Below are 19,641 nucleotides of genomic sequence, written 5' to 3'. Positions count from 1 at the left end.
ATAGCTCACGAGCTCGCCAGACAACCCGAGGCCGTGGATGAGTTATCTAACCAAACCAAGACCGTCTCATCAGATAGCACCGTACTGTCTGGCATACATGACCCTGAATTGGAGGGCAGTGTTGCTCTCGACCGGACTAGCCAAAAAGGAAGTAAGGGTAGATGCGGCGAATGAGTTACCGAACCAAACCAAGACAGTCTCATCAGGTAACACCGTACTGTCTGGTATACATGACTCTGAATTTGAGGGCAGTGCTGCCCTCGGCCGGACAAGACAAAGGGAAGCAAAGGTAGATGCGGGTGCTCGGAAGAGGACCGGAACATTATCCACTCGTGAAAGAGATCGAGCATCTGAACCAACCGTAGTTACACCACCGGAAGGAAACATGAGGACTGCGGGCCGTGAGAGTAAACAGTTTACACCCAACGTGGTCAAGAATGCCTTGATCAAGACAACAGAAAGATTGACCAAAGCCAAGCCCACCACTGATTCGACACTACTGAAGCTTGAAAAACAGGCCGTCCGCCGACCTGTGTGGTGGATTGAAGAATTGCGAACACTGAAGACATTAAGCTCATTTTGTTAAGAAAGGGGGAGATGTAATATAGTTGACAGTCTAGTAGTTGGGATGGGAGGAGCTAGATGGGCTGAGGGGAAGAGGAGGAGTCAGAACAGGATGAGGGCAGTTAGAGTAGGGACAGGGTCGAGACAAGTTGTCTTACAATAAAGCTCCTAAATATAAGAACCTGTGTCTGTGGTTCTTTGTAGCAGGATGCTACAAGGTGTACGTGGCAAAGTATGGTCCACCAATGTTGAGTTGGATACATCAGCTTGATTTGCACTTTATCATCAACCCAAGGGGGGAACGCGAAGTAATGGTAGTAGAAAACACCAATGTAGAGGAAATTGTGAAGCATGCAGGCCAGGTTTTTTAGGAGAATTTGGGGTCATTGAAGGGTTATGCACATCAGATTAAACTGAAGGATGAAGCCATTCCCCTCAGATACAAAGCCATAAGGGTGCAGGTAACAGAACGGAAAGAGGTCAGTAAGATAATAGCAGAAATGCTATCTGGAAGTGTAATTGAATCAGTGCAGGAAGCCAAGTGGGTGTCTAAAGTAGTAACCACAAGAAACAGATGGCAGTTTGTGATTTTGCATTGACCTCAGTAGTCTCATCTGTAATATCATCATGGACAGTTGTCTGCTATCCACTATTAGTAAAAATATGAATATGTTGAGTGGCAGGAAATATTTTTTTTTATTAGACCTGAGGTGTGTGTATCACCAAGTTAAATTACATCCAAAGTCTATTCACATTACTTCAGTTTGGGTTTGTTTCTGCTATGAGTGTGTTTCAGAAATTGTTTGGTAATAAATTGTTTGTAAGGGGATGAATCCAAAAACGATTTCCTGCAACCAATAAAATCATCATCAACCACTTACAAATAAAGACCAAAACAGCTCCTTAATGGGTTTGATGGAATATTATTCAAAGTTTGTGCAGGATTTTGCAGAACAGACAGAACATTTGAGGGTTCATTGAGAAAGTGACAAGATTTTGAGTGGAATAAGTGGGACATTTGAAAGAGTGAAAAATGAGATCTGAGATGTAGACATGTTGACACCATTTGGTGTGGAAAGAAAATATTTTATTTCTGTAGATGCCAGTGCATATCATATTGGTGCAGTTCTTTCACAATCTCATGAGAGAAAATACATGGCTGTAGCCTTTGCTTCCCAAACTTTGACTGCAACAAAAAGGATTTACTCTGTAATTGAAAGGGAGGCATTCATTACTGTATAGGCTTTAGAATATTTTCTGACTTACATGCATTTTTCGAAATTGGTCCGAAGAACACATTTCAAGCCATTGTTGAGAGGATTGCAGCTTGGAGGAATGTTAAAGGTTTCAGCATGTTTGGCTGCATTGGTTTCTAAACTGCAACATTATAATTTTGTAGTGGAATACATCCTTCTATAGAACAACAAGCAGGCTAATTGTATTTCACAGTTACCAATATTACAAAGAATTGGAAGATTTGTCCATTAATGATCCAAGAGTAGATACATAGTGGAGATATTCATCCCTCCAGGGCATCTAGGCCACAGCTTGGCTTTGAGAAGGGCGAAGAAAACCCTTTGGTAGCCAGCACTGTACAATGAAGTTATGGAGTTTGTGAGGTGTTGAATGAATGTATGGAAAGTAAAAAGAGATTGAAGGGCGTAGAAGGAGAGAAACGACATAAACAAGATGCAGGTGCACCTTGGATGAGAGTTGCTTCAGACTTCTTTGGACCAATGTGGAGTCAACTGGAGGGGAAGAGGTATGCCTTGGTTATGATTGACAAACATAGCCATTGGTTGGAAGTGGAATGGGTAAGAGAAATATATACAGATGTTGAGGAAACTATTCATGAGAGATGAAGCTCTGAAATGATTGGCCACTGATCCCAGCTCTCAGCTATGTTCTGAGGAGAAAATGAGGTTTTTGAGTGAGTTTAGGGTCCAGCATGTAAGGATGGCAGTTGATAATCCATAGTCAAATGGTATGTTTGGGGAGCCAGCCGTACTGTAAAAGGAGTGATGGTGGTGCTTTCAAATCCAAATTAAACTTGAACAAATCAATGGAAGATTTGATTTGGGCTTATTGCACTTCACTTAACAATGCCACTGATCACAGACATTTGCTTTGATGAGAAGGAGAGAGGCTAATATAAGATTATTTCTATTTCGAAAGTTATTTTAATAGGAATCTCCGACTGTGACATGAAAAGGATTGTAATGATTAGGAGGAAACTGTGGATAATGGATGGAGAGTAAATGAAGGTGAGTACTTGAAATAGAAGGCGTGGCTTGTCTAAGTTCAAAGGGCCATTGGGAGTGAGTGTGGCTAATGATTATTGGATAGAGTTGGAAGATGGTCAAAGGTGGAATAGGAGAGTGGGTAAGTGACTATGGATGAGTGAGTAGGTGCATGAATGGCTGTATGAGTGAGTGACTGGGTGTGTAAGTGGGTGCATGGGCAAGGGAGTGGGTGTTTGAGTGGGTCTTTGGTTAAGTGGGTTGGTGTGTGAGTAGTACTGTGAGTAAATGAATGGCTATGTGAGTGGCTGTATTAATGAGTGAGTGGGTGTGTCAGTGGCTGTATGGGTGAGTGAGTAGAAGTGTGAATGGCTGTATGAGTAGATGACTGAGTGTGTAAGTGGATGTATGGGTAAGGGAGTGGGTGTTCAGTTAAGTGGGTTGGTGTGTAAGTGACTGTAGTTGAGAGTGAGTGTCTGTGTGAATGGCTGTATGGGTGATTGAGGGGATGTGTGAGTGCTATTATGGATGTGGGAATGGATATGTTAGTGGTTGTGTGGGTGTGCAAGGGAGTGTGTGTGCAGCTTTATTGGTGACAAAGTTGGTGTGTGAGTAGCAGTATGGGTGAGTGTGTGGCTGTATGGTTGAGTAGCTGGTTATATGACTACTGCATGGGTGAGTGAGTGGTTTTTTGATTGATCATATGAGTGAGTCAGTGGGTATGGGAATGGCTCTATGAATGAATGAGTAGTTCTATGTGAACTTGAATAGGTCTGTGAATAGGTATGTGACTGGTTGTGTGGTTGAGTTAGATGTTGCATAGGGTTGTGTGAGTGGTACTGTGGATGATGTCATCAGTGATACCATCAGTAATGCCATTTGAGATGTCATAAGTGATGTTATCAGTGATGTCACTGACCATGTCATAAGTGATATAATAAGTGAAGTCATAAGCAGTGCATTGCGGGGGCATACGTTATAGTTAACTCAGGTAACTATAACTGCTGAATTTCTATGGTTTTGTATGAGTGAATCAGAGCCTAACTATAACATCCCTGTAACCTTTCTATTTCCTAACTATAATGTCCCAGTAACCTATGTTTTTTTTAAAGTAAATGTAAACGTTTTTTAGCTGATAGTCCTGTTTGTAGAGTGGCGGAGAAAGGGGGCAGGGCCTCCGACCAGCTCTCAGGAATCCCTTTGTGTCAGACTTACTGGAGGAAACAGGAGCGCTTCTTGGCCCCCAAGGACACATAGCATCTAAGAAGACTTCATCCCCCAAGCAGAGTGGTGGAAAAAAGAAGGGGGAGAGCCTCTGACCAGTTCTCAGCAATCACACTGTGTAGGACTTACTGGAGGTGACAGGAGGGGTTCTTGGCCTCCAATGACCCTTAACATCTAAGGAGATTTCATCCCCTAACTTGTAGTGCACCAGGAGGCGTGTTTCAGAGCCGTGGAGAAAGGGGCAGAGTCTCTGACCAGGTCACAGCAATCATCCCACTGTGTGGGACTTACTCAAAGTAACAGGAGGGGTTCTTGGCCCCCAAGAACTCTCACCATCATAGGGGACTTCATTCCCCAGGCATATCAAGAAAGACCCATTCGTAGTGAAGAAGAGGTACAAGGGACAGGTAGCCTGATTATGAGGCCCAGAAGCGCATTCTCCTATATAGAATTACAATAACAAAAAGGGGCTAATGTTCCTGGAAATGACAGACTGGGAGGCACAGTCTCTCAGAGGGTGGAGAGTGCCTGGGTCAGAGTACTGAATAGGGACAGTCAGTGAGACTGTTTATGGTGCCCTCATACATCCCCTAGGGGATGTCATGCTTCATCATATGGCGGTGCTCCTCATCGGACTGGCACTGCAATGCCCTAGGGGTCCCCTGAAGGATCACTTTGGCAGAGATCTTTTAAGAGGCTGCTGTATGATGTGTGCGGGTAAGGTGGTATGTAACGTGAAGTGGTGGGGTATGAAACAATGGATTAGAACTGGTAAGGGAGATCCTACACTATACTTAAATGAGGAGATTGCCCTTCCAGGGATAAAAACCTATGGCAGGTTTGTGGTACCTTAGGGTTTGAAAGGAACTCTGGTAGTCAGGGCGCTAAGACTGGATAGGGGAAGTCTCCTACTGTCTCAGGGGAGCGAACTAACTGTGGTCACATGTTTTGCACCTAAACTAGTCATAGGGTTCGGTGGCGCTTCCATATGACAAAAAACATATATATGATGGACAAACTACCCCATACTGTGTTGGTGCCCCTGGGTGCGACCTACTGTGTGTGTATCATCTGGGCCCAACCTATAGGGAGGGAAAAACAAGGAAAACGGAAGATTCAAAATCTGGTCTACCATACATGATGCGTCTGCCTGGATCCCGCGGGGTGCACTTCATGGTTGGTCCGGCCATATTTATAACAATGAAAAGAGTTGCCCTCAGGCAAAGTGCACTAAATGTTTTTTGGGGCAGCGAGTTGAAAATCAGCAGGATGCTGTAAGTGGGGGCTATAGTTGGGGGCAGCTTCACTAGCAGAGGATTAATGAGCACACCATAATGTGGCAAACCCACAAGGGTACAACAAGGACTACCGATCCCATGCACAGGCTCACATGAGGACTATTTCATTACGGAAGGGGATGACTCATGGTTGTTTTTGCTGCATGTATGGGGTGCTGCCTTTGAGTAAGGAAAGACTGTTTCCAAAACGTGTCAGGCATATTACTGCTTTGTTTTTTAACTTACCGTGTATGCGTCCAGACAATAAAATGACCTGCTTTGAAGAGTGTACCTCACCTGGGGGCAACTTTTTTCATATCTATATCTACGTTTAAACATATGTGCTAGAACTCGTCCAACGTTTTCAATATCTTGAAGAAGACAAGAGCAGACCCGGTATTGTACTGATTATTTTATTTTAGCAATCACCATGTCGCCATAGACACGTTTGTATTTAAAGTATGCATCTCTCGGGCACATGCATCATTGTTTGTTTTTGCGATTCCTTATTTGCGAAAATTAAGGAATCGCAAATAAAGAATCGCAAAAAGCAATGCATCATTTTTTTTCGCAATTTTTATGCGAATCGGTAAAAATCGCAATTTTTACCGATTCGCATAAAAATTGCGATTTCTTATGTGCGAATTCGCATTTTGCGAATTCGCAAATAGCGAAAAGACGCACATGATGCATCTCATAGTGATTGCTTCCTTTGAGCCTGCAGAGTAATTACAGCCACCTGGTGCATTTTTTCAAAGGCTGGAGTCTCTTTTGACAGTTGTAGCTGCTTTCAGTCCCTGGAGGAGGCTTTTGGTGAAGTTCTGTTGAGGAAATGGCTTCAGAAAATGTTTTGGAAGACACTCAAGCAAGAAAGAGAAAAGTTAAATTTAGTGATAAGGAACTTGAAATTTTGATAGAGGAATTGACAGCAAGGCAGGAACAGCTGTTTGGGAAGCTGTCCCTCAAGGTTCCTGAGGGTGTGAAAAGAAAACTTTGGCTTGCCATTCAAGCTAAAGTAAATTCTGTGGGCGTAGCACATAGAGATATTAATAACCTGCAAAAAAGATGGTATGATCTGAGAAGTCGTGCAAAGGAAAGGTTAGCCACCCGCATCAAGAGTGCCAAGAAAACTGGAGGAGGAACACCAAGGGACAGGCCAAATACCCCCCTGGAGGACCTTGTTGAAGGGACCCTTACCCCTGAGGCAGTGTTTGGAGTCATTGATATTGATACAGCTGCGCAAGCTGGCACGTCTCAAGGTAATTTTTTTCATGTTAATTACATATTTCATAGGTTACTCATTGATTTGTAGATAGGATTGTGGGAGATCCTTTTATTGAAATCCATGATGAGTATGTACAGGTTATTGGGATGGTGGTCTGTTAAAGTCATTTTGCTTGCTGAATGCAGTGCATCATGGGATTTGTAGTCTATGCTAACTTCCCAAGTTACAGGAAAAACAATTACAGGTTACAATAATGAGAAAATTCACAGGAAGATGAGTAAACTTTCATGTTTAATGCACCTTTATTAGTCATTGACAGTAATTTCTTTAATGTACTTTCACAGACATTTCACATACAGTAATACACACTTTACGCTCTCTTACTACTAGATGCAGATCTGGAAACAGACTTCATTGGATATGCAGAATCTTTCACTGAAGAACTGCTTAGCACAGCCACAAATAATAATGATCCTCAATCTTCTCCAACAATACAAGGAAGAAATATTAGGCAAAGAGTGCGACAAATTCCAGACTCAGACAGTAGTGAGCCATCAAATGCCCCTGTGGCTGGTGACAATTCAGCTGCAACTCCTGCATCACGACCCAGACAAGGAAGAAGGAGACAAAGATTGCAGCATTTCTTCAGGCGCAGGCCACGTCCAGCACAGCATAGAACCAACTTAGATGAAGACTCCAGTGGTACTGTTCTTGAGAGGAAGCTTTTGAAAGTACAACGTCTGCAGGGGAAGGACATAAGGGTGATAAAAGGAAAAGTTAGCCACATGAGTGAAAGCATCAATGGCATCACTAAGTGTCTCATTAAAATGTATAATGTTTTAGAAAAATCACAATTGGTAACAGGAGACAAATTGAACCGCACAACTGTAGCTTTAGAAAACATAAGTGCAGTGATTAAGCAACATCATGCTCATCAATCTTCTAAGTCTAGCACATCATTTCTAAATATGCAGTCATGTTGCAGAACCATGAGTAGGATGTGTAACAGCACTATGCAATTGAATAAGCATGCATTTTGCATGCAGAGGGACATGAGTAAATGCTGTGAGGAGATTACCTCAGGGATGAAGGCACTTCAAAGTTTTGCACAAAACATGCAAGGAAAGTCACCAGCAGTAAAATCATTTGAACCAGGAATCACAGAAGTATGTTCAATAATGAATGCTGATAGAAATGCTTCAGAGGTGTGTGAACGCCGTAGCAAGAGACAGAAGGGAAAAGCTAGTACCAAAGGCAGTGAAAAAGTAATTGTTGGTAGTAAGGCTTTAGGTGTGCGCAGTAGAAAAGTTTGAAAATGCACAATGTGCTACTCTGAAGCTAGACATCATATGATTTGAAGTACATATTTGTTTCTAACCAAAGGCAAAAGTCTACAATTTATTTTTTGAAAACTTACAATATGATGTCATTAAAAAACAACCATTCAGTTTACTTTTTCAAATTAATAAAAACAAGTTCATGCTATCAGCATGAAGGTGTCATACCTTTTTTAAAAAAAAATGTTCAGTCACTTCTGCCCTCCTTCTCCTCCCCTCTGCTGCATCTGGACCATGTACTCTTGCTTGAGGTTGTTGAGGCTGATTATCAAAGTTATGGAGAACATCCTCTGCATTCAATTCTAAACCTCTCTTAATAGCTACATTATGCAGCATGGCACAAACTGCAACAATTTTGCAGCAGACATCAGGACGGTATTGCAAAGCTCCTCCTGTTTTGTGTAATATGCGGAATCTTGATTTCATGACACCAAAAGTCCTCTCTATAACATTGCGTGTTGCAATATGAGCATGATTGTATTGCTGCTCTTTGCGGGTATTTGGATTGAGATAGGGTGTCAGTATGAATGTTCTCACACTATATGCACTGTCACCTGTGGCATTATTAAAAAAAACACACAAAAAGTCAGGGACGTGTAAAGTAAATCATGGCAACAGCTAATGGCACTGATAATTTCAAATACATACCAAGCAAATATCCATCTCCAAAAAAGCCAGCCTGCAGTTGAGCATAGATAGCACTGTGCCTGAAAATGTAGGAGTCATGGGCACTTCCTGGATAGCTAGCAACCAAATCTGTGATGACTGCTTTTGAATTGCAAATAGCTTGAATATTGAGAGAATGGAAACTTTTTCTATTACGAAAAATGTACTCATTCTCTGAAGGAGGACAAATTGAAACATGGGTCCCATCTATGCAACCTATAACATGAGGAAAATGTGCCATGTTGTAAAAGTCCAATTTAGTTTGCAGCAATTCCTGCTGAGAATTAGGGAAGGTAATATAATGCCTAATCTTAGTAACATGGCATCTAAGAAATCATTAAAAAATCTAGAAAGGGAACTCTGGGACACACCACCAGCTATGGCAATGACACCCTGAAAAGATCCAGAAGCAAGGAGATGGAGGGAACACAATACCTGGACATGGGTTGGAATGGCTTGGGTCCTACGTGTTGGTCTCTGTAAAATAGGGTCCAAATCTGTAATTAACTCCATAATAGAATCAATATTAAACCTATATTTATCATAAATTTCTTCCTCTGTCTGTCCTAACAAAGTAATACGCATTGATCCTCCTTCTCCTTATAGCTGCTGCCCTTAACCTCCTCCTATGTGCTACTGCAATCACTGCTGCCATTGTGAGACACTTTGCAAACCATTTTGGGAACCTTTATAGGCCACTTTCATCAATCACACCTGTATCTTTTGGTAAAAAAAAAAATACCACCAGGTCAGAGTCATTCTAAAAATAAGAATTGCAAAAAGCGATTTCCATAAAAATCGGTATTTGCAAATTTTCATGCATACAGAAAACCACACTGGAAATTCGTATTCTTAAAAATAGCGAATAATTAAGAAGTCGCTAACAAAATTGCGACTCCTAAAAATGCGAAAAACTCCGTTACAGATGATGCATTCCAAACACTGAAAATGCATTCGCAAAACGGGCAAAAAGTACGATTCGCTCCGATTGCGAATGCATTTCCGAATGATGCATGTGCCCGTCTGTCACTTATTTTTGGTCTTGCAGCCTTAACGGGATTATTTGTACAGATTTACAGGGTGAAGACATTACAACATATACACAAGACTCTTCCATAAGTCAACTGCTGGTAATAGTATTTTGAGTGCTTAAAGTTCCCACCCACGCAAACTAATTTACAGCATCCCGTTTGGCGAGTTGTTACGCGCCAAGCTGTACTGTAGCTCGGAAAGTAGTTATCTCCAAGAAAAGGAAATCATGTTGCAGCGCTTCAGGGACAGAGTTTATAGTTGCAGAACTATATCGGAAGCATGCAAAAAGGTGGAGGCAGTAACCCGCACCCAGCTATCACATCCAGGAAAGAGGCAGGAGGAAACAAACATGCTGCGATTCATTACGAGTTATTCAGGGCAAGCACTGGATGTTCGCCAGATACTTAGGAAACACTGGTGTGTACTGTTAACTGACACAGGTCTCCAGAAACACCTTAACAGCTGTCCCCAAATCACCTTCCAAAAGAATCGGTCACTGAGAGATGAACTGAGTCCTAATCTTGAGACCTGGACTGCCAGACCCAGTAGAGCGAGCCGTGCAGATTTTCGGGGCTCTAGAAACTGCAAGGCTTGCAATAACAGCATGGACTGCATCACACTTGCGACATCTAGCAGTAAAAGGGAAGTGGTGATCAAAAAAGCGCTCACATGCAATACTATGTATTGCGTATATGCACTCATTTGTCCCTGCAACAAGGCCTATATAGGCAGCATGATACACCGTGCTAAAAAACGAGTGCAGGAACACATCAGGGCGATTTGTTACAATACCAGACAATACCCTGTACACATCACTTTTTTGAACAACATTTCCAAAATGAAAAGCTTCTCTGTATGGTGGTTATTGATGATGTTCCAGAAAATTATTGACTTTTGGGATTAAACTCAACTGAGGAATTATCTGTACACCTACATAACTAAAGTGCTATTGTATTTGAAGTATTATTCGCTGTGTATTCTGAGAACTGTATTTTAATGTTTGTTATTTTTGACTTTTTAGGTATTGCGCACATGTGTGTATTAAGGCCACCACTATCACTATGGAATTGAATGCCCACTTGGGCAGAATTGTGAACTCTCCAACTCCACGATTATATTTTGGCAATTAATTTATTTGTTGCATTGTATGCTTGTGTTTTCCTGTGGTCTGTACTATTGCTTATTTAGAGCAAGAATTTTGTTCAGTTAAAACCGGGTGAATATTGATGGGTTATTTTACCAAGATCATTAAGAAATTCACTGTATAGAGATGTATAGATGCGTCTGTATTTAAAATATGCATCCTAGTCATGTTTTTTTTTTTTTCGCTCTTAGATATTTGGAATCAACTCGTAATTGCCAATGCGGGATTACGTGCAGGAAACATTATCGTGTTTTCTTGCATTGAAGAGTTGTATATAGGACACACATATAAATGTTACTAATGAATTGATATGCAACGAAAACAGTGATAAGATGGCCGCCAATAAACAGCTGACAGCGTTCCTCTAGGCAAATGGCTCCCTTGACCCATCCCAGTCCGGATTTCGAGCCAACCAAAGCACCGAGACCGCCCTCATCGCAGCCACCGACGACATCAGCACCCTGCCTGACAACGTGGAAACAACCGCTCTCATCCTCCTAGACCTCCCAGCCGCCTTTGATACAGTCTGCCATCGCACCCTAATAGCCCGCCTCCACAACGCCGGGATCCAAGGTAATGCCCTGGACTTGATCACCTTGTTCCTCTCCAACAGAACCCAGAGAGTCCACCTTCCTCCCTTCCACTCAGCGGCCACCGAGATCATCTGCGGCATACCCCAAGGCTCTTTGCTCAGCCCAACTCTCTTCAATATCTACATGAGCCCCCTTGCCGCCATCGCTCAAAAACACAACCTCAACATCATCTCATATGCCGTCGACACCCAGCTGATACTCTCCCTCACCAAAGACCCAGCCACCGCCGAATCCAACCTCCAGGAAGGAATGAAAAACATCGCAGAATGGATGACACTCAGCTATCTCAAACTGAACTCAGAGAAGACGGAGGTCCTCATCCTCGGACCTTCCCCCTCCACTTGGGACGATTCCTGGTGGCCCACAGCACTGGGCACCGTGCCGACACCCATGAACCACACACGCAACCTGGGATCCATCCTAGACTCCTCCCTCATGATGACCAAGCAGGTCAACGCCATCTCATCCTCATGCTTCATCACCCTGCGCATGCTCCGAAAGATCTTCCGGTGGATCCCCACCGAAACCAGAAAGACAGTCACCCAGGCCCTCGTCACCAGCCGACTGGACTACGGGAACGCCCTCTACGCAGGAACCACAGCCAAACTTCAGAAAAGGCTCCAACGCATACAGAATGCATCCGCACGACTCGTCCTCGACATCCCTCGTCACAGCCACATATCTGCCCACCTGAGAGAACTGCACTGGCTTCCCGTCAGCAAAAGGATCACCTTCAGACTCCTCACCCACGCACACAAAGCGCTCACAACACAGGCCTTGAATACCTCAACAGCCGCCTCATGTTCCACACTCCAACCCGCCAGCTCCGCTCCACCAGCCTCGCCCTCGCTAGCGTACCACAGATTCGCAGAACCACTGCCGGAGGAAGATCATTCTCTTACCTGGCTGCCAAGACGTGGAACTCCCTACCCACCCACCTACAGCTGACCCGGGACCATCTCACCTTCAGGAAACAACTCAAGACATGGCTTTTCGAGCAGTAGCAGCACCTCCCTCCCCTCAGCGTCTTGAGACCCTCATGGGTGAGTAGCGCGCTCTATAACTGTATTGATTGATTGATTGATTGACTGTTACTTTCACTATGGGTGTATACTCAGTCTGTTCACTATGATTATCAGTACTGTTTATAAGTGTGTACAATATCGCCTGACCCTTAGCTTGATGAAGGCGAAAGCTGAAACGCGTTGCTGTGCAGTCATTAAAGACAATTTCTGCAACGACCCAAGGTGTCCGTGATTTTTTCTGTAAGTCAGAAAGTTTGTGAGATGCATATATATATATATTTGCACATTTAGATTGCTGCTATGCATTGTTTTGCACATCCCGAATAGCCCGATGTTTCACCTCCAGTCATGTTTAGTTTATTTCTTATTTATGAGTTTGCAGGGATTTAACCAGCTATAACAAAATGACTCTGGAGCCATTGCATGGCAGAATATGGCTAGCATTAAAAAGAAAGGCTATAGGCTCTAATGGTAATAAGATTATTAATGAATGAAATAATTCCTAGAGCAACATTCCCACATTTTGGTGCACTATAAGTATTAAAACAGTGATATTTTAAGGTAGTTATGAACTTACTATAAAGATGACACTTAATTATCGATTTTGGTACAACGAAACATGTTATAAATTGCAATCGAAAGATGCACGAATGAGTTAGTATGTAGTCTGTTGTTTAGTTCAGCTATCAGGTGACTGGACCATGTGATGTGGGCGGGTATGTAGCAAGACTTGAAAATGCAACCGGCAATCACACAGTTTTTATGTGAACAAGGGCTTACGAGCCCGAAACGCGTCATCTAGTATGCTGGAAGAACTGGGTTAAATAAAAACATCTTGCCTGGATACAGTGGTCTATCTCTCCTTCTCCGCCGCACTGGAAGCAGCAGGAGTTTTTGCATTGTGAATCAATATATATATATATATATATATATATATATATATATATATATATATATATATATATATATATAGCAAACACACAGTTCCGGTATTTAGCCAGTACCCGCTCACGAGTGGGTCGTTGTTAGGGTCCCGGAGGCCCAAAATCTGCTTTCAGAAGATTCTTCCATGCGAAGAAACGTGCAACGACACTCAAGGAGTTGCTGTGCTTCAAAGTATTTATTTGGCAGCAAAAAACAAACAACGCGTTTCGCCTCATGGCTTGCTCACGTATATATATATATACTTGCCGCTCACCACACACCAATGCGCGGCACTCTTAGGCGGGTGCTGACAATGCGAGGGTGCACTCGCATATCAATTGCCACTCAAAAATCCAAAGGTAGATTTACATCCACAGGAAAGAAGCACTCGCGGGGGCCGTTTGAATCAATTTATTGCAAAACAAACACAGCAAACAGACGCGTTTCGGTCGTAACCTTTTTCTATGTTTACCGAAGCGTCACTCAGACATTATCAGAAGCAGAAACTGGCATTTAAAGCCTGGGACTATCATTCTGTTGCAGAACCAATTTTAATTAAGCACAGTCAGGAATTGACTTTTTCCACTACATAAGGAAGCTAAAATTAAAAAAAATACTTTTGTAATCAGTCAAATAAAACCAAGAGAACTACAGAAAATCAAGGACAAGATACAGAAAAAAATCTAGTGATAGATGATTTAAGTGATTTGGAGGATTTAGGGAGAACACAAGAGAGTCTCACTACAGACCAATCTCTTAAAGAAACCACAGACAAAATAGGTCTCAACATCTATAAACAACGGGCTTCAGAGAAAAGTCCACATTCATACCTCCATTACCCAAGGACTCTATTGATCTCTTTTCTGAAAGAGTTGTCCAAGACCTCAAGAAGATCATGTTAGAATATAGCAGACAAAAAATAAAGAAAGAACATATGAAAAAACAATGGCCATGACATAGTAGTGAGGCAATCGAACAAAGGGGGCAACGTTGTCCTCTGGCCCTTGAAGCAATACACTGCAGAAGCTAAAAAACAGGAAATGTACACGAATTGCTAACAGCAAGATCCATTAAGTAATCTTTTGGATGTTCAAATAAAGTTTTTTAAGGAACTGGCGAGGTGGAGAGGGATGGGGCTACCCACGGAAGCAGAATACCACTACCTGAGAATTGAAAACCCCATCACCCCGATTCTCTACTTAATCCAAAAGAACCATAAGAGCGTGATGGTGCCCCCAGGAAGGCCAATAAATTAGGCTATTGGGAGCTTATTTGCGACCACATTGAGATACCTGATTATTTTCTACAGGATATCGTGAAGTCCCTGCCCTGCTACATCAAGATACAGGGGAATGAGGACACCTGTTGATTGCTCTCGATGTAGTCTCATTGTACACGAGCATTGCCCACGAAGATGGCCTAAGAGCCCTTAGACATTTCCTGAGGAAAAAACCATTGAAGTTTACCAGCATACAGAAATGCTAGTACAGATGGCAAAACTATGTCTATAAAAATAATTTCTTTTTATTTGGCACCGAAATCTATAAGCAATTGAGAGGAACGGCGATGGAGACCTGCTTCACCCCCAGCTATGCAAACTTGCATATGGGTTGGTGGGAGGAGCAGGTGCTCAGAGTTGATTTCGAAGCAGAATAGAGGGATAACATCAAAGCCTGGTATCGATTCATCAATGATCTTTTTATTGTTCGGAGAGGCTCTATGGAGAGTGTCAATGCTTTTATAACTGCAATAAATGTCAATGTCCTCAATCTGTCATTGACTAAAACTATCAGTGAAAATAGTTTACATTTCCTTGATCTAGAAGGGTTTATCCTGAACAACACATTACACATACAAACTTTTAGAAAGGAAACAGCAGGAAATGCCATTTTACACTCTGAAAGCTTCAATCCAACAAATCTTAACTTAAATATCCCATATACAGAACAGTTGCGCATGAAAAGAATTCATAGTGAAGGGGACTCATTAGCTCAAGCACAAGCAGAATTACCAGGAGGATTCAGGGAAAGAGGGTACTGCGAAGCGGTTTTAAATCTGGCATTGGCAAAAGTTGAGAAGAAGTCCGGAAATAAGATTCTAGCAGCGAAACAGGAACAAATTGGAGGCTCAAAGGACCAAGCTCAGGAAGTCCGAATGATAACCAGCTACAGTGCCTATTATGCAAGGGTGAGAGACTACATGATTAGGCACTAACACCTTGTTAAATTAGATCCCACTTTAGGTAACACAATCTCCTGAAAACCCACATACATACAGAAGGGCCTGCTCGATGAGACAAGAACTGGTAAACAGCAGCCCGAGATAGTGGAAAGTGGGAGTTGGCTCAAAGCCAATCCAGGCTTTACCAGATGCCTAAAATGTAAAGCTTGCAAACATGGGAGAAATAAGAAGGAAGTGAAACTACCCCTTACGGAAAAACTGTGGAGGATTCCATGTTTCCTAAATTGTAAGAGTGACCATGTGTTCTATGTGTTGCAGTGTACCTGCCCCTGAACATACGTGGGAAACACAATCCACATGGCTCATATTAGAATCTTGCAACATCTACGGGCAGTAAAGAACAAAGACCAATCGTACCCTTTTGCAAGGCACATTAATGAAATGCATAGGGGTAAAGTGGAGGATCTGATATTTTATCTAGTAGACTCGGTGCCAAATCGAAGAAGAGGAGGGAACAGGGATGTACATTTAAGGAAACTAGAATCGAGATATATCTTGATGTTTGACTGCAAAACTCCAAATAGGCTGAACAGTGATGAAGAAATACATGTTCACTTAACTTAAGGAACTGAAAAGAACTAAGTGCTCAGTTTTGTAAATCCTCCTCTTTTAATTCATTTTTATTCATTTCTCCAAGGAAGTTTCTTAAGTGTAGGATAGAAGATTAGGGTAAAGTATGAACTCCAGATAGGCTAGTTGACACTTTTTATACCCAATAATGTTCTTTTAAGATATTTACTAGTGCCAGAATTAATATTTTAGGATCATCTTATCAACTGAATGGACCCAATGGCCGTAACCCATAAAAAGTATGATAAATTAGGTATAGACAATACTCCAATGGAGAATGTTACATGGATGTGTTGCCAGGCAATTAATTACTAGCAAGCAGTTGAAAATGAACAAATCTGCTGCACTTTATCATACATCAAACAAATGTGCGCAATTTGCACAAAGGAATATTTGTTCTAGAAACTTTATCCCAAGAGGGAACGATTGTACACTTTATAGCACATGCACTTTGAATAAAAATATTGCACAGTTTGCACACTATTGTGAAATCTGATTATGCTGCTATGATACCCAGGTGCACTGGCACTTTATTCTCTCTGCAGAAATTTGCACTAATACATTATTGACCAAAAGATGTATTTCAGCAGAAGTGATAACAGTATTTTCTGTTATGTTTTACCTTTTAAGCTGTATAGTGAGATCCTGTGTGGGCTAAGAAAATTGTAGTATACTGCTATCTTGGAGAGTTGAGAATTACTGCACTTGCCCTGTATTCTCAAACAGATGTACACAAAGCACTTGCACTTTATAAACTGACCATAACTATGATTTTAAAATGGTAGATTGATGAAGCCATTATAAATGAATATGAGTTGGGATTATTTATTGCTACATCAACTCAATCTCTGACACTGCCGTACAGAAAAAACAAATGTAGCATTGGAAACATCATGGCATTTTTACAATCAGCGAGACCCTGGTGGCAGCAGGGCACTCACACAGCCAACACATAACCAAGTATCACTATGATATAGAAAGAGATCCATCTCCAATATATGTTGAGAACAGAATGGCACAATAAAGTTATTTGAAATGCGGCACAATAAAGTTATTTGAAATGCATGTATAAAATTGTCAACAGCAATTCTGACGCAATAAAAGAAACAAAAAGAAAAATTGTAAAAAATAATACAATTACTTGCGGTGTCGTTTTTTGGGAGAAGAAATGGTAACCGGAAGTGGTAAAGGATATATATATATATATATATATATATATATATATTTATGATTCATCTGGCCTTCCTCAACCCGGGAAGCCAAGAGAGACCATATTTATATCTATATACATATATAGAGATATATATATAATTACATAGGTAAAAACACATTTAAGTCTTAAAACTATTAATACTTACAAATGCTTACCTTTGAAACTTTTACAATGAATATGCCTTTACCATTCATGCCTTTACAACAAAATTGGTTTTAATGGCATCTGTGGGAGAGGCATATTCATTGTAAAATCCTGCATGGTAAAGACATGCGCGATAGTGTCTAATGCGTGTTAAAGCCTGCATGGTAAAGGCATGTGGAGCTCCAGCTTCGTTGTAAAGGCTGTTTCCCTATTATGAGAGGAAACAAGTCTGTTCTTCTCTGATACGGAAGATGGTGCTGGCACACATAAATCATTTAGAATTACAATAATTGTCAAGGAGGCATATATGCAAAGAAATGCCTACCACATGAGTTTGTATTAGACAATGGGTTTCAACTTGTGTTAAATGTAATGGTGTCATTTTTTCCACCAATCTGTTTGCAGTGCAGAAGGAGTTGATCCATTTGGCTGTGAGTCCAATGGCTTTGACAATCCACCATCAGAAATTTAAGGCTCTAAAGCACTGGATTAGGATCCTATCCATATCATCTCCGCCAACGCACCAACAAAAATGCAAGGATCTATGGAATGGGTGTGGGATCCATTCCAAATGTGCTACACCAGTTCACCGACAGAAACTGAGAGCTCTATAGCTTGGGTGCAGGTACCTATCCAAATGATCTCAAACAATTCACCATCAGAAATTCAAGGCTCTACTCCATGAGTGCAGGCGCTTCCAAGTTCAAAGCTCTTGCCTGCTGAATTATATCAGTTGATCCTCTGCAGCTCAACCAATCCACACTAACATATGTTACAATACACTGCAAGTAAGAAGTACCAATGGACAGCCCACCTCATGTCTTTGCCAGAATCTAGTTGCCTAAGCTCACACCATAAAGTCATTTTATTATTTTCTCTACATCTAAAGCCATCATGCACACACTCTCCATTTTTATTCTAATGCACTTACAACATGAACCTGGAGCCATTCTTCTCCCTGATCTCTACTCCCAATAGTTGTATAAGGCACAAACTTAACTGTTACCTGGTCAAACTCTGACCACCCTTTGTTCACTATTCTAATATGTTGAAAACGTGCTCTTTCTGAAGGGACACCCCAGATGTGTACCTTCTGCTGCTGAACCCTTTTTGTTGCCATAGGACTGGTAATTGGTATACATCTATTTGCTTGATGCTCGACGGTATACCTAGTATTTGCAAGCATAAGGTTTCCAAATGGAGGATTAAGAATAAGAGACCCAACCATTTGCCCTGATGAAATTGCCAATGACAAGGCAATGAAACATGTTGGTCCAATTACAACATCGAATGGTATTAATCTAATCTTATTTTAAACAGTGCAGTTTGGCAGCATCAGAATAAAATTGATTCAGCCAGCCAAACCTCACTATTTTATATTTTACGTTTTGTTGGTGTTGGGTGTAGGTACTTGTGAAATCTTTTCTGAACACTTGTCTCTATCCTACTAGGTAGTGTATTTGTACACTCCCTTCCTGTCTCTCTTTTCTGTTTGGTGCACATCTTCTTGCACTTTTTCATCCTCCTTGCAAGGAAAGTAACCGATGATGAGAAGTGGGTAGACCGGCCATTCATAGACCGGGAACCCCCTCGGGTGTCACGTCCGTGAGGTACTTTCCTTACTCTCACACATATTTTCTTTATGTGTTGTACTCTGTGCACAGTGTTGTTTGTATGTTTGAAGGCATGTCCGGACCTGTAAACGCAGCATTGGCCTGACCTGGCCGCTTGGTGAGCCAATAGGAGGTTTGGCCCCTTAAGTTACGGAGTCTGAGATCCACAACATGCAGGCTGAATAGGGCTTCTTGTTTGAGATACATCTATTTGCTACATTAAACTTACTTGTAACTTCCTACTATATGGTAACACCTGTCCCCAGGGCCTGTAAATTAAATGCTACTAGTGAGCTGCAGCATTCACTGCACCACTCTAAAGTATCACTGTAAAACATACCTCTAGGCCTTCCATCGCAGACTGGGTGTGAAGAATTAAAATGCATTTTGACATGGCTAAATATACTTTTTGCCAGGCCTAAACATTGCTTTTTTTATACTGATAAATAAGGTAGGCTCTAAATGCCCGCAGAATAGAGTGCCTGGTTTTTACAAAGTAGGACATGTATATTTAATGTTTCACATGTCCTGGCAGTAAAAAAACAAAGTGATTGTTCACTGTGCCATGGCTGGCTTTCCCATTGGAAAACACGGGGTTACATTAAAACC

Source organism: Lissotriton helveticus, chromosome 3_1, assembly GCF_964261635.1.
Source record: "Lissotriton helveticus chromosome 3_1, aLisHel1.1, whole genome shotgun sequence".
In the NCBI taxonomy this organism is placed as follows: domain Eukaryota; kingdom Metazoa; phylum Chordata; class Amphibia; order Caudata; family Salamandridae; genus Lissotriton; species Lissotriton helveticus.
This window is presented reverse-complemented; position numbering follows the sequence as displayed.